The sequence below is a fragment of the Antechinus flavipes genome, chromosome 2 (assembly GCF_016432865.1).
Source record: "Antechinus flavipes isolate AdamAnt ecotype Samford, QLD, Australia chromosome 2, AdamAnt_v2, whole genome shotgun sequence".
NCBI lineage: Eukaryota > Metazoa > Chordata > Mammalia > Dasyuromorphia > Dasyuridae > Antechinus > Antechinus flavipes.
The window spans coordinates 629,582,222-629,596,772 of record NC_067399.1 but is presented as its reverse complement, the minus strand read 5'-3'; the positions used below and the strand labels follow the sequence as shown (position 1 = coordinate 629,596,772).

Genomic DNA, 14,551 nt, shown 5'->3' with positions numbered 1-14,551 from the left:
ACAAGTTCCCTTTAAGTCTGATTCTCTTTACATCCTTCATTTAATCCTGGAATGGCATAGTCTCCATATCACTCTTCATCCTGGATCCAGATATCAATATCCTTCCCAAAACTGTGAGACCCAGAGCTGAACACAATAGTCCAGATGTGTTCTGACCAGAGCAAATGGATTATGGTATTTGTCAGCCTGGACTCTCAGCTTTACTCAATGAAGTCTTAATATTCCACTCACTGTTTTGGTGACTATGTCATATAACTTTTATGTCAAAAACATGAACTTCTATGTTTATGAACATCTAAGAATTTCAATGTCGAGAACTTTTTTAAAGAATAATTTTGTCCATCTAGATTTTGGCATTTGATTTCTGATCCAGAAGTAGGACTTTACATTATTTTTGTTTTGTCATTAGATTGGGCCCATAATTCTGCCATAGTCAAATGATATTTCTAAAGCTCAAAAAGATATGATGCATCTTAGGGCACACTTCTAATTAGTGACAAACTAGGACGAGAGCCCGTTCCACATTTTTTCCACTGTACAATGAGAATTTATAAGACAGTACAGTAGAGCTAGTCCCAGTTTCACTTTTATTGCTTACAGTGTAATCAAGAAAACCAGACCAAATGAGTTTCTTTGAAAAGAAGTGGTTACAAATGTCATGTATACATTTCTTTAGCTCTTCCCTAAAGGCAGTATTATGTGATGATGTAGTGATTATAAAAAGAGATCAGGTGAGAGGGGAGGGCCAGGGAAAGATCCTTACTTGACTGTCAGGGTTGTGACATGTATCATAAACCTGAAAATGGTCTAGGTCAGGGGAACTAAAAGGTAGCCAAAGCCAAGGCTTTCCCAGAATTTCTCCAAGAAGGAATCATCCCAAGAAGCTCAAGAAGTAGGCATCTTTTCTAGCCCAATATGGCAGCCTAATTTCTAGGGGGGTAGGGAGAGATGAAGGAAATTGAACCACTTCCAAATGAAATTCAGGCTGAAACTGATTTAGAGTTTGGAAGACCAGGACTATTATCTACTGGAGGGATGAAGAAAGGGATTGTTTTGCTTTTATTTTTTAGTCAGGACCTGCTGAAACTGCTGGTGGAGGGAACTCCAGAGGAAGCAATTCCCTCTGCCACTGATACCTATGTACACACATACACACACACACACACACACACACACACACACACACACACATAATATGTGTCAAAGACTGAGCTTGAACCCATATCATCCAAACTCAGAAGCTGGTTAGAAATCCAAGCCAATTACCATTGGCCAATTAAGTAAGAATCCCAAAGTATAGAATTCTCTATGGTATTGTGAAAAGAGCATTGACTAAAAAGTTAAAAGTCAGGGATTTGAATCCTAACTTTGCTACTTTCTAGCATTACTTAAACTCTTGAAGCTTCCAGTCTCCTCCGTAAAATGAGAGTTAGCAGGTCACCCTTCAGTTTTAAATCATGAAGTTCCTAAGTCGGGGATCTTTGCTAAATGGCTCTGATATAATAAAGGGAGTACCCAGTAAGAGAGGCTTGATTGCAGCAAAGATACTAAGGATGAAAAGCAAAGAGAACATGAAGCTACCAAGGGTTGGTCAGATGCACATCAAGCCTAAATGGCATCTTGCCCATGCTGTTCTTGCTTCAGTTCTTTAGGGCCAAACAGAAAAACCCCATCTCTCCTCCTGACAGTCCTTCAAATTTCAGTGCTCCACTGACTCTTCTTTTCTCCAGGCTAAACATGTCCACTTCCTTCTATAGAGCTTCCTTCATGTGGCTCAGACACACAAGGTCCTTCATTCATTTGCTGCTCACCTGAAAGCCATTCCCCTCTTAGTACAAAATTGAATGAGATTCATTGGTTTCCAAAATCCACTACAGACTCATACTGAAATTACAATCCAATGAAAATCTCAGAGTGTTCTTAGGACAACTGTTGTCTCTCCATGCCTCTTCATCTAATATGTGAAGCTGACTTTCTGTATCCAAGAGAAAAACTTCACACTTAATCCTACTGCATTTCATAAAATTCCACCTAATTGTTCTCTAGTCTGTCACGATTCTTTTAGATCTGTCATTGACTGTATTAGCTATCTCATGCAGCTTTGTATCACTGCAAAATATGATGATCATGATGATCATGATTTATAGTTTTATTCAAATCATTGTTGAAAAAGTTTGGCACAAAGCCAAGCACAAATCCCTTGGATACTCTACTGGAGACTCCCTGCCATATTGATGAGTCGTTAACAATTAATTTTTAATCCTGTCCAATCAGTCAGTTCTGAATACAGAGGACACCCAATCCATAACTCTCCATCTTTTTCACAAAAACAGTATTTCATACTTGATTAAAAACTTTGGTAAAATTTAGCACTCTCTTCAAAGCAATCTCCTCATCTATTAGTTTAGCAATCCTGTCTAATAAGGTTAATTTAAAATAATCCATTATTGTTAAAGCCATGCTAGTTCTTTGCAATTATCACTTCCTTTTTTTTGACATAAACTTACCATTGCTTTACTGATCCATTCCAGAATTCTTCCAGTAATCAGTCAATTTATTGACATAGTTTGTAAATTCTTCTCCTCCTCCTTTTATCTGGACAACATTTGATTCTGAGCTTATGGTACCTTCCTGTTTTCATTGATCTTTCAAATATCAGTGATGATAGCTCAGCAATCTTATCTGCTACTTCTTTCAGGATCAGGAGATAATTCATTCAGGCACAGTGAATGACTCCATTTGGAGCAACTGGAGTATCTTCTCTGTGCTAGTTTTCACTCTGTCATGGCCAGTGTAAAGGTCTCTTAAATAACCCCGGACTCCAGATTGCTGGAAAAGTTTCACTGAGACACTAATTTCTGTTTCCTCATCTCTTAGACCCTATCTTCTTAACAAAATTGTAAAGATAGAATGGGTTGTATTTGGCATCCCATATTTCCCTTTCTACACTCCTCTTCCTTTTCTACACACCATCATCAACAAGAAGCCTGATTTAGAGGGAGAAGAAAAGAAGAAAGGCGGCAGAGAGTGATTCTGTACTTAGAGATTTGTTTAGAATGGAGGTAGAAAATAAAGGTTGTTTTTGCCAAGCGAAAAATAAACATATCTCTTTGTATCTGTCTGTTTTATTTTTATTCTCTGTCTATGTATTTGTCCTTCTCCACCTCTCTCTATCTTTCTCTCTGTCTCTGTCTCTCTTTCTCTTTCCTCTTTCTCTCCTATTGGGACTCTGTCTCTCTCTTTTTCCTGCTCTCCATTTTTCAAATGGAAGAAGGTTTAGACTTGATCTCTTTGGTCTCAGAGGGCAGAACCAGGAAGGTGCAGAGATCCCACCATCTAGAGATGCCCTAAAGTTGAATGCCTTTGAAGATAGTGGGCTCCCTTCTCACAAGAAGTCTTCAAACAAGTTTTGGATAATCACTTACAGGGGTACTGCAGGAGAGATTCCTTTTCAGGCAGGAATGGAACTAATAAACCTGATATTACTTCCAACTCTAAAAATTTTTCACTCCTTTACAATGTATCAAACCACCATCTGAACATATGTTCTAAGTCTGTGCAATATATATGAAATATACGTTAAAATATATCTAAAGTGGGAGAAGTGCCTAGAGGTAAACAGGATGCACAATGTCAGCATTACTTGGAGAGTTAGTTGATACGTAAATGTGATGGTATGCCCACCCCTCTAATTCTCCTGCGTGTTTCCATTACAATCCCTCTTCTTAGAATGGGCTGCAGCATTCAGAAAAAAAGAAGCAATTGCTAAAGTGAATTTAGAGTCCCGATTCTGCCACTTGTTAACTGAGCAAAACCCTGACTTTCTTCAAACCTCATTTTTCTTAACTATAAAGGGATTGAACTCACTGATATTTAAGGTCTCTTTCAGTTTTTCTGAGTCTTTATGATAACAGTATGCTCTCAGTTACTGCAGCTTGAACAAAGCATATAGAGCACCCCTGGGAAGTATAGGAAGTAGAACAAGTAACCTTTTTTTTATGCTTCACAAAATGAAACCGGGGCAAGCAGTCCCCAAAATGACCTAAAACCAACTTTTTAAAAACAAAATTCAGTTAGGTTTTTTTTTTTTTGAGGGGATGGAGAGGGAAGAAGGCAAATTTTCCAAGATCCAGTAAGGATGCTATGCCACAGGTTTGGGAGGAGGAAACTCATCCTGCAGTGTGCTTACCAAGACAAAGAAGTATCAAAGCTCTGAAAGCTTCCTATCTAATTATTCTTGCTAATCAGATAATAAGCACTGTTATTTCTATGCTGCTGGTATGCAGGGTATAAGTGCTATCAATATCCCTAAATTCAGTGCCCTGCAGCAACATCACCTAGTCATTATGACTATTTGGACAGTTAACTTTGAGGACTGGGATTTCAAACTCCTCTCTCCAACATCACTCTACATTCCCTTCTGTCCTAGTCTGGGAAATTTACTTTTCCCCCATGGACTATTCCAGTTTTGGCTCCTGCTTATTTTCTTGTTATCTTCTGCCACTGACATGGGCTCCACCTGTGCTTTTTCAGGAGCAGGTAGTGACATCTTATTGATTTCACTGAACACCTGGCTGCACCCCCTCCCTACAAAGGCCAACACACTGTAGAGGGGGCTGCAAAGCTGACTTCAGACAGAGAGACAACATTGAAGGGCACACTACCATGTTTCTGACAGCTAGAGTAGATTCAGCAAGATGATGCTAGCTGTAAGGGACAGGGGAAAGTACCAGGGAAGAGCAGCTATGGTAACAGCTGTCCCAGAAGTCCCACTTTCACCCAAATCATTAATTCTCTTGAAGGAAGGAACAGGCAACACAAGTAAACCAGGCAGCTTCCCCCTGATAAGTGTTGTTATAGGACTTCTTCTTGGACCTTCTGACACGGAGCTAGTGGGCCATGTTAGCTGGTGAACTAAATGTCATTTCTGACTAAATGCAGCACCTCTAATGTCTTATGAGGAAACTACAGGGTGTATCTGAAAATCCACCACCATTAAAAGTCAATATTTTTTTCAGTTTCACTAGTATTACAATTCAAGAGTATAATACACAAAACATTTCCAGGGCAGAGTCGGGCTCTCTAATGGAATGAAGCTACCCTTTGACTCATTTCATGAAAAATTGAAAGATCCTAACCTGTAGAAACATGCCTAAATGAAGAGAACTGGGTCCCCTTGGGGAGGTTAATCTATCGAAGCATCTAGCTTAAATGACACTTCTGTTCCTATCCTAGGAGAAGCAAGACCTGCTACTCCAGCACTCCAGCTATATATAGCCTACTATGTTCATAATAGAAGAACTGATGAAGGTAGCAGGACCAAGCCCTAAAAGATACTTAGGAATCTTAGTATTCTTAGGACACTTGTTCTTAGAGTATAAGTCAACTGGCCCATCTGAGGTCTCTAGGGAAACAGTAGTAAAAGGGCACCCCATGGCCTCAGTTCCTTTCTTCATGCACAAACCAGCCAGACAGCCATTTTTGCCTGTGAAGTGGATGGTCTTTAACAGCCAAGGACTTCCACCCCCAGCCCCAAGTCCAAAACCCAACTTCATCCATTGCATTTTGCCATGTAGTCCCAGTAATCTGGAGGCTGCTCAGGGTCTTATGGCCTCTTGCCATTTCTCAAATTTTAACCAGGCACTACAGAAGGAAGGCTTCAGTTCACTTTGGCCTATATTGATTGAGGTTGAAACAACAGTTGGATATTCCTGGTGTCTGATCTAATGAGACACAAGCCCCTTCCCCTATGGATGCAGGTAGGAAATGATGGCTCCAGACCTCCCTAGCTCCCTTCTATTCTTATTGGTGCTCAGAATTGTATGGTTGAGATGTCACAATGAACTAAAAAGATTATATTTAGGGTAGAGAACACTGTCACCAATCCAGCCATCCCAGAAGACTTTCAGACCTGTTGTCCTTAGAGTCAAGCCTGACTCAGAGACCCCAACCAGCACCAGGAATTCTCAAGAGGGAATCTTGGGACCAGGAACCCATTCTACCAGAGTACCTATGTGAAATCTACTGGCCAAGCTCTGGATCATAGTACCAGGAGTCATAGAGTTAGGAGACCATAGATTTAGAGCTAGAAATGAAATGACAGAAATCATCTAATCCAAAACTGAGACATAGAGGGATTATGACTTGTCCAAGATGAAACAGGTAGCAAATTTAAGCAGATTCAAACACAGGTCATACCTTTCAGATTGTCCCCTCATGATAGTTTACAAACATAAGTATTTTTTTAAAGGACATTGCTTGGACAATTCAATGCCCTGGCAAACGAAACTAGTTCATCAGAATATGATTTAAGGTGACATAGGGAGCACCACCTATTGGACAAGATTGGAAAATGACAATTCAGAAAGGTTGAGTTCTTGGATTGTATGTTGGGGAAATGGGAATGTCAGGATGGAACTTTCAGTGTGGAATTAGACATATGCTGTCAGATAGAACTGAAAAATTAGTTGGGTTTTTTTTTTTTGCTTAATTGATTTTCTTTTTTTTTTATTCTTTGTCAAAAGAGATGGGGTCACTGTGGGAATGATGTCAGTGATGGATATATTCTGAAATGAAGATGATATTAAAACAAAATAAAAATAAGATTTTTTTAAAATATGAGATCCTTGAAAGGTGAGTACAATTTTAACAGGGAGGGTTATATTGCCAGACAATATAAAAGAAGTTTATGGGATACTATTTACTGTAAGCTTTTTGTGAACTTCTAAAGTCTTATAAGTGTAAACAGAGTGCTGAGCTTGAAGTTAAGGAGACCTGAGTTTGAATAAACTTACTAGCTAGATAATGGTCATTTCAGCTCTACTTTCATGATTCTTTGATCTTCTGATGGCTTTCTACAACAAATGAATCCCATGTTCCTTCTCTACTTAAACCTACAAATTTTCTTTTAAGGTTATACTAGCTCATATGGTTCTTCAAGCCCTTTGCAACCTGGCCCCAAACTACCCTCCCATCCTTTTGAACATTCCTCCCTTTCATGCACACTGTAGGGAGGGAACAAGCTTCTACTAAACATCCATTATGTGCCAGGTACTATACTAAGCACTTTATAAATATCTCATTTTATCCTCACAACAATCTTTGTGAGATGGGTGCTATTATTATCCCATTTTACACGTGAGGAAATTGAGGCAAACAGAAGTTAAATAACTTGCCCAGCTAGTAAGTATCTAAGGTCAGATTTGAGAGCCAGTGCTCTACGCACTGCCACACCTAGCTGTCTCTAAACCAAAACGGACTTCCTCTTTTTTTTTTTCAATCTGTACTTAGAGTAGTTGGAGTCAGTGCCAGTGTTCTTACAATCCATGCTGGAGGCCCCTGGATGCTCATTTTTGCCAAGCTACAAGCAACCTAGAGACTCCAAGGGTCCTGGTAAGTAAGAGACATCTAGGAGCTAAACAACAAAACCATCGGTCCCTTTCCAGTTACCTAGGTTCAAAGCCCTCTGGAACTCCCTGTTTCAATGCAGATGTTTCACTGATCCCTGCTCTGGAAGGTCTAGGGAGACATACACACACTGAACCATGATGGTTGCAGCCCATTCTGGGAAGGAAAAAATTTGAAGTACTTGCCACAATAGATTCCTCACAGAGATCCAACCAAACCTAGTACTTGATTAACTGGGAGAGATATGACTCAGAGAATTTTGCTCAAAGAAGCCATATACAGCATCCAGGCCCCCAATCTAGTTCAAGTATTTCACCTTACATGAACTTCATCCAAATAACTCAGGAATGATGCTGGAGAAAAAAAGGGATATACATCTCAACACCAATTAGTTATTTAAGCATCTATTGTAGACTAAGTACTATATAAGTACTAGACATACAAGGAAAGGTCAGAAATAGTCCCTGCCCTTAGAGAGTTTATAATCTAATGGATATATAGCCCATGAAGCAACAAAAGACATAGGCAGACATAATTTTGAAATGTGTTTGCCTTTCCTGAAACTTACCTAAGTGAGCATTCTCTGTTATGATTTGGGCATAAATCCTATTAAACCCTTTCCTGGCAGTTTCTTCCTGAGCTTCTCTCATCTTTAGGATTTCAGCATATTTGTCCTGCTTTGACTCCAAGAAAGTTGCTCAGAGTTACAATGAGATTCCCCATCTTCCTTTACTCAGGATCCAGAAACTTCCTTGAGAGAGACCTACACATATTCACACATCTAAGAGCTGGTGATACCTGAGAACATAAAGTCCTGAAGGAGAAACACAGACCTAGATCCTGAAGACAGAAATTCTTTTGGGACTCTAGCAGACACAGAATTCCAAGAAACAGACATAAAAAAACCTTCAGAGTTAGTGGGGTGAGAGAAGGGGATAGAGTAAATGTGCCAGATTCTCCCTGTTCTGTCTGCTTTCCCTTCCTACCTCATCCCCCTCCCCCTTATTCCCCAAGCCATCTCTTTCCCCCACCCTTTCTCACACTCCCCCCACCCCTCCCAATCCAATAGTCCTGGAACTATTTACATGCCTAATTCTAAAGTTTTAGCTGTTCTAGGAATCTCTCTCTGGGTTTCCCCCCCCCCCTTCTTCTTTTGCAATCTCCAAGAAACTTGATCTGCCAGATGGGTGGGAGAGATTATTGTTTTGTGTCTGACATCTGGATTTCATTAGTGGCCTCAAGCATGCTGAATCAGGAATGGTTGCTTCCCTCGGGACAAGGGGGACTTTAAACTCTTGGAGTGACCTGAGACCTTCTTCTAATACTCTCCTCTAACTCCCCCTCACTCCAACATACATACATGCACATGCTCACACATAAGTGTGTAATACAGGTGTACATGGGGGGAGGGTGAAGGAGGCAGTATACTTCTAACCCCCAATGGATGCCTCCCTGGAAAGAGTAAACAAGCTCTGAAAGATGGCTGGCCAAGGAGGGGGGAGGCGAGCAGGCGGGGCTGCTGGGCCAGAGACTCCCCTCCCCCTTCCTTGCTCAGGGAGTTTGGGCATCCTGCCATCTGGCTGCTGCTGTCCCGCCCAACTGAGGACTTGGCTGGGGATGGGGGTGGAGGGTGGAAGGAGAGCATTGGCAGAGGGATATGGGGTCTGGGTAAGAGTTATGGACACCCCACCCCCTGCACCCCAATCCTGGGCCTCGGATTCTATCAGGAACAAAATAACAAGAAAGGAATTAAGGAAGTGAAGGAAAAGCCTTGGGTTGAGGATAAAGAGACCCCAGTTTTAGGGCATGCTCTGCCAGTAAATAGTTGTACCATCTTGGTTGTCATTTAACTTTATGAGTTTAAATATCCTCGAATTGGTAATACTTAGAATTTCCCTGAATCCCTTAACAGGATCTGCCCAAAGTCACACAGGAAATCCATCTATAACAGTCTAACAAAAAGAAACCTGCCCTCTAGACTAAGTCATCTTTTTCCTTCAAAAAAATGGAACAGTAGTGCTCTAGAGCCCATTCCCGGGTCACGGTTACCTCCTGCAAAAGTTGAAAATTACAGTTTACCCAGAGTAAGGCAACGTCAGACTCTGCTTCCCATCCCTTCTTGTCTACACTGAGCCACCCAGACAGAACCGTCCAGGCCCACAAATCCAAGGGCCCAGTCTCTGAGGAGAAGCACAGTGGTATAAGTCTTGATGTAGCTGGGGATACAACAACATCCTGAAAAGACCAAGAGGAGGGAGGAAACACTGTATCTCTGATCCCTCAGCCCTTTGGTGTGCATTCAAACAAATATTTTTCTATTAGGATATATCCTCAGTTTCAAAGAATTCTTTCTCTGAAATCATCCTTGTCACCCATATAGCCCTTGCCCCCTTGTCCATCCCAGAATGACGAGCAAAGGAAGTGTGATGTGGGGCTTTAAGGGTTCCCTCTCCCTACCCCTCGACATGCTTTTTTTTTTTTTTTTTGAAAAGTACAGTGTCTTCCATAGGCATCACAATTTGGAAAACTCGGTCTGACAAAGAGCTAATTTTTTATACATATCCATAAAATCAGGGAACTTGATTAAGCTTTTATCCTAGTGTTACATGTGGTGTTTGTAGCTTAAAATAGCTCTTTCAGCCATCCCTACCATCCTACTCTTCCACAAGCATATTTCATGTGACTTCCATAGTCAGTGCATACCTGGCTACAGGTGGAACATAAAATGGGATAGAAAATCATGTGTCTTCTCGAACAATCACAATATTCAGTCAGCCATGAACAATCTTGTGGGATCTCTGTGTTTTTATTGTAATGTTTGCTGACTACATTCATTCAGGTCCTGCTTCCTGAATAACTGGGTTTCACAGGACATCTCTACAACTTCTGGGGACAACTAGACCAGAATATCTGAAATCAGGCCTGCCTTAAAAAGCCCATTAGACATTATCACTGTATCCATAAGGAATATGTTGTGAATTCAGGGACAATAGCTGCAGTGTCCACATCAAGCTGCCTCTGCTGAGAGCTGGTGCTGTCCCCTATCCCCTCAAGCCACTCCCAAGGGCTCTTGAGTCTGCCTAGCCTTTAAGCAGGCTTTCTCTTCATGCACACACCCATGGTCACACATACACACACACACCCCTATTTAATGTCAAAGATCCTCACACTCATGTACATAAGCACACTCTCATAGGTCTGGTAGTCTGTGAGGACAGCTTGTTCAGAGCAAAATGCTCCAGCTGTGGTTACCAAGGCCCCTGTTCCCTCTGCAGACTGAAGCTAAGTTTCAGGCTGCCCAGCCAAACATTAGGAAGAGCCAGCTGTTCACAGGTTGAGCAAGATTCTGAAATGCAGATGTTGGGGAAGGAGCCTTTGATGTCTCAAGACTCCCAGGCAGTTTCCATTTGAAATGAGGTTATAAAAAACCAAGCCACCCCCACAATCCTGCTATACCCCTAGACAGTTGCCACCCTGAAATGCAACAGGGGCACAACAGCTGTGTAAAAATGAAGGCAACTGCTCTTTGTAAGATCAACACCAGTTAAATCCTCTTCTGTGATACAGTAAATTCATTCAGGAATTCTGATAGCATGCATGCACAGGTTTGTCTAGTCTAGGGTGCCTCCCACCCCCCATACACACACACACACACACACACACACACACACACACACATACACACACACTACACTAGTGTGTAGGTCCCTAAGAGGCACCCTAGGCTGGGAGTTCCTCACTCCATTACCATTTGGGTTACCTCTGCCCACAGCGTTTTTCACTGGGTTTTTTAAGTGCATGGGGATGCATTTATGAAGCTTCCAGTCCAAATCCAAACCCTGGCTATTGCTGGTATATATTCACTCTAAGTAATATATTCATTCTTTGTAAGAAATACAGGGGGGGTTTTGATTATTCACTGGGGCTTAGAGTGGTCTCTTCCATACTCATCAAATGCTAAAAAGCAACTAAAGCCAGTAGAACCATTGCAAATTCTGGCTGCTTCGTCAGAGGTCTCACTTTAGCTGAGACTCACTGGTCCCTACTGATATTAACTAGAGTTTAGCCAGATCTGATCTTTACATTGTATTGTGTCCAGTCAGCAGTGGCCCCTTGCAAGACTATAAAGCTTTGTCTTTAGCACCCTCCCACCCCGACTTTCAATGCCTTCTTACACCCACCTCAGGCACCCAATACCCTTTGGCTGCTTAGGACCATTTGTCTGTCTCCAACAATAAGCCAGCTTTCCCCAGTCAGTGCTTGCTGCTCTGAACCCCACTCTGCCCTATCCTCTCTTCACTCATAAAGCTGGAAAGAAGTCAATAAACTAATTCACACTGGTGTATTAATTTCTGATAAAGGCACAACCATATTATCTCAACTAGGGAAATTTGTATTTTCACAGGGATTCTCTAATGATACAATACCCTGCAATCAGAAGAGGCTCAATAAGTATTTGAAATTGTGAGGGGGTTGGGATAGAGTATCTTTAGGCACCACAACTTGGAGAGGGAGACTCCCCAACAACTGTTAACAATTGTTTGTTGAATGAAAATATTTAGTGTATACTATGTGCCAAGAGAATTCTGCTAAGTGTTGAGAGGAAATACAAAGGTTTAAATAAGATACTTTCCTTGCCCTTCTATAGAAATACTTGTAACAAATAACTATAATACAATGTGAAACATGATGAGTGAAAAGAGGAGAGACAAAGTACCATTAGTTCTGAGGAAGAAGTTGAGGTATCAGTTAAGGTCTCATGTAGCAGGAGACATGTGACCTGGGCTTGATTTCATTAAGAAGGAAGGCACAAGTGGCATAAAGACTTGGACATAATTAGGAGGACCTGAGTTCAGGTCTTGCCTCTGACACATCCTAGTTGGGAGATCTTGGGCAAGTCATGCAGTCAAGTTGATCCAGGAAACTCTCTAAGGACAGTAAATTGCAAAGTAAATGTTGATCTGCATTTTGGGGATTAGTTTCTTTACTGATAGTTCTTTCCAGGTATGGATTCCCTCCAGAATTGTTTTGACAATCAAATGAGATGATGAAAGTTTACCCCTTTGCAAACCTTAAAACTCTATTCAAAAAAACCTAATACAACACTATTCAAATGCTATGACATCACAGATCTAGGCCAAAAAGAGAAAAAAATAGGTAAATAAAGGAAGGAAAGGATATTCCAGATGTGGGGATTATTGGCCACAAAACCAGGGGAGCTTAGGACATGTACAGAATGCCACAAATAGTCAATAGCAAACAGGAAGGCAAGAGAGGGCTCTGAACAAAGAAGCAACATGAACTAGTCTGAATGAGGAAGAGGAAATCCAATGGCACTGTGAAGAATAGATTGAAGTGGGAGAAACTAAAGGTAGGAAAACCAAGGAGCGCCCACAAATGTAAGAACACCATGTTGACAACTGTCTATCCCACCTAAGGCATTGTCCCAGTTAGGGATGCTCACTCAGAAACCACCTACTCATCAGCACTAGCCCAGGTACATCTAACACGAAGACAGTAAGTGGTAGAGTAAGGAGTCCATCCTATCCACTAATGCTATGGGGTTTCTGAAGAAGGATGGGTACTTGGTATCCCCGTCTTTTCCTTCCACTGCATCAGTATCAGCAGGATATTGTTCAAGAAAATATGGCTGAGTCCTCTAGGATTCCTATCTGCATCTTCATATTGGTTGATCATGTGGCTATGGAATGACAACCAAATAAAAAAAAAAAAAAAAAAAGCAAAACCATTGCAGGTCACTTTGATGCTGATGGGCAGCATAGCCAACCTGCCATATCTCTGGTGAAAAGGAAACATGTGAGGCAATATTACCATTCTGGACAGATAACTGTCAAAAAACCTGGTCTGTCATTCCCCCCGCCCCATCTCCTGGACCAGTTTTCTCATCTGTAAAATGACATAGAGGATCTAAATGATGTCGAACTTCTCTTTCAGTTCTAATAATCTGAGTCTGATTCTGGTTTAAGCTCTTACTAATTCCCCTCACCGCTGAAATTCTGCATAGCAAGTGATGTGTGTTTAAATACTTTATATTACTTCTGTCCTATCTTGCAATGTCCAGTAATTATTTTGGTTATTTAGGACTTATCTCCTCCGATAGACTGCCAGCTCCTTAAAAGGGAGGAGCGATGTCTTTTGTTTCTATATTCCCCAATGTGTTTAGCTAAAAGCCTGTCCTAGAGTTAATAAAAACCAAACAAATCGTTGCTTATGTTCTCTTTCCCTCCTAATAAGAAAAAAAGAAAGTCGAAATTAAGCAGCCCCATAGCCACACGAGAAATGGGCATGGAAATCACCACTGAAAGCTTTACACATGATTAATGTTTGCTGAATTGAATTGACTTAGCTATTCATTTTAATTAATAGTTATTGATTAGTATTAATATTAATTCATTGTTACACTTGTGCTAATAATAGAAGTCTGCAGTCTCTGAGCTACATGGTTTAATACAAAGGAGAAGAATTCAGCAGTTGCTGCTACTGATCCCCCTACCCCAAAAATAGATAATCCACTTGTGGATAACTGGGAGTTGATTAGATCTTTGGGAACAGATGTTCTTTACCCACCTCTTCCATCACTGATTTATTAATTCCTAGTGAATGAGAACTCTGCTTCTCAGCTGCCTCTCACAATGGGTCATGGGCCATGTAAAGTCAAGGTCTCTCTGAGAGCTTGTTAAGTAGGACAGGGTTTCTCAGAGGGGCTGACCCATAGCTGGAGCCAGGGGTAAGAGATAAAAAGGGGAACAATTCCCAGACCAACTCTTAGAACGAAGTGATCTTGATACCTACGGATCTAGTCAAGAAGACTGATGAGATGGGCTGTGCAAAAAGTGACAAAATGGCCTCTATCTGGTGTTGGACATGAAGCCTCCATGTTCAGCTCCAGGATCCAGTATTAAAAGCAAAGACCCTCTTGTTTCCTACTATTCTATTTAATTTGCAACTGAAGGAAGGAGACTCAGTCTATTGTGGAACTGAGGATGAAGGATAGTAAATTTAATAGTGAATTTAATTCCACAGTATTTCTGAGACTCCCAAGCATCCTCTTGCTTCTTTCCTTTTTTGTTCCACAATAGAAAGACACTTTCCTATTCCCAGGAAGCCCTCTTTCCTTTGCTGC

The 14,551-nt window shown here is 41.1% G+C and overlaps 1 protein-coding gene across 1 annotated transcript in view; it reads right to left on the bottom strand.

Moving 5' to 3' along the window:
• ZCCHC24 (zinc finger CCHC-type containing 24) overlaps positions 1–14,551 on the bottom strand; it is a 133,260-nt gene that overhangs the window by 100,889 nt on the left and 17,820 nt on the right. The gene's annotated exons all lie outside the window — the stretch shown is intronic.